A 2,360-nucleotide genomic window follows, 5' to 3' on the forward strand; every position below is an offset into this window, starting at 1 on the left:
AGGGTACAGCAGGAAGGCGACAAAGTGGATAGATCTGTAAAACATCGCTAAGAGAAAGAATCCAAACTCAGAAGGGATAGGAAGTAGAAGGCAGAGGGGGAGGGAGGGAGAGAGAGAGACCCTGGTACAGTCTTTTATCAGCTCTCTCTAAGCAACAACCCCACCAAGACATGTCACAGGGAGATGAGTGAACCAGGAGAGAGGAAGTCCTGATTCCATTACTAAACAGTGACAACCATTGGCTCCATACGTGGTTTGACACAAATCACTTGAACCTTTGGTTCCGTACCGCAGTGTCCTACTCTAAAATGGGAATAAACGATCCAGTCTACCTCATGGCATCTCATGATTCTAAAAACCAAATAGAAAAGACTCATCGGAGTACTTTTCAAAGCTGTCTCACTTCTGCCATAGCATATGATCCCTTCCTAATTTTAATAGCTTTCTAATACTTAGTAACCTCTGACTCTGTAGCAATGCAAGCCTCAAGTGTTTGGTGACCTGGAATTGTCACACGGTCCAGATGGCTGCGCTGCTACAGACACTGTCATGGAAGTGGACATTGCAGAGGCTCTGTAGATGTGCCCACGTTACCCAGCTATCAACAACAGGTAAAGCAGAGACGGCATTCGCTACCACCCGACCGCTAGGCCCCTGGTCACATTCCCCATGCTCTTTCTGCTTTTCTCAGAAATGTTTTCAATTTGGAACTATCATGTCCAGCCTAGGGTATTATATGTACAGACAAGAATTATATTGCCGTCAGCTTATAAAATATACATAAGACATACGAGAAAGCCAAAGACCTCAAAACTCAGGGCTTTGATCAACCCAGATATAAAAAAGATGAAAAAAAAAAGTACAGAGAATGAAATCCTATTACCTGACCGATAGGAATTTCAAAAGCTCAGGGTAAATAAAGGATGCTTATTTACACAGTAAGGGGAATAGCCTGAAGATGGCATCTCACTCTGGTCTGCAGAGCCCCTCCAGTGACTTACACACTTTCTGGAGGTAAGTGCTGTTTATTTACAATATCCTCTGAAAGAAACAGTCGGGGCCTTAGACATATCATCGAACCACTTTCGATATGCGCCATAATTTCTGATATACATTTGTGGTTGTTTGGATTTTAGATATGTTGTGATTTTTTTTCAATGTCGTTTCCTCTTCGTTTCATGAGTTGTTTGTAGGCACAGTTAACTCAGATGTGAATCAAAGTGTTTCTCCCTCTGGACTGTTATTGTTGGTGTCCAAGTGGAGGGTGACGTGGCTTTTAAAATGTAATCTGTATGTAACCGAAGCATGGAGAGATTTTGAGCTTTCCTTTGTGTACATGGTACATGGTCATTCTTAATCAGTATTTTATGTGTGCTTGCGTAGAGAGCGTGTGTGTTTGGCTTTTTTTAGTTTGTAGAATAAAGAGTTTTCCACAGCTGTAATTGGAGACCTTAATCCATGACGCTTGCCCAGCAACCAGACAGCAATCTCAAACCTATTCAGTGGGAGTAAACATCCCTGTCCCTGGTTCAAGTTGCGGAAACATGGCATCTTTCCTGAGAACTTTTAAATATGGTTCCTATTTCTACTGTGGCCCCAAATCGCTTCCTTTAAAGCTTTGCCGGGGAGTCTTTGTCAGCGTGTGGCAGCTGTCTGCTCAACTGAGACTGCTGCTGTGTGTGTTGAGGTCTGTGGATGCACGGCTTCCGGTCCAATCTCCTCAGCTTTTAGCCTTTTAGCTCCTTTGTGAGTGGATCATCCAGAGGCTCACCCTGCCTGTTAACTCTTCCCTGGCTGTGCTTGGTTTCCTCAGGTCAGGCACCATTCACCAAGTCTTAGATCGCCGCAGTCCCCGTGACTTCATATCTGTTCCGCCACTGCTCAATCTCCCCTGTTGGAGTCACTGACCTTTCTAAATGGTACATCGTAGTGAGTCACTGTCCTTTGAAGTTGGAGAAGGCATTCCAAGCTTGGCAACATGGATTATCTGGTCCTTCGTCGTCTAGCTTTGTTTTGCCAAACTCTCTTAAGTACTATTTGTAATCATTTACTTCTCCTGAAAACCAATCGAGACCCTAGCCTTTCTGCAACTCCCAGCAAAGTTTGATGCTTTGTACCTTAAAAGATGACGTGTAAGGTTTCATATCTTTGACAGTGATAATAGTCATTTACTTTTTTAAAGATTTATTTATTTATTTTATGTATGTGAGTGCACTGTCGCTGTCTTCAGACACACCAGAAGAGGGCATCGGATCCCATTACAGATGGTTGTGAGCCACCTTGTGGTTGCTGGGAATTGAACTCAGGACCTCTGGAAGAACAGTCAGTGTTCTTAACCACTGAGCCATCTTGCCAGCCCC

The sequence above is a fragment of the Rattus rattus genome, chromosome 1, assembly GCF_011064425.1.
Source record: "Rattus rattus isolate New Zealand chromosome 1, Rrattus_CSIRO_v1, whole genome shotgun sequence".
NCBI classification, from domain to species: domain Eukaryota; kingdom Metazoa; phylum Chordata; class Mammalia; order Rodentia; family Muridae; genus Rattus; species Rattus rattus.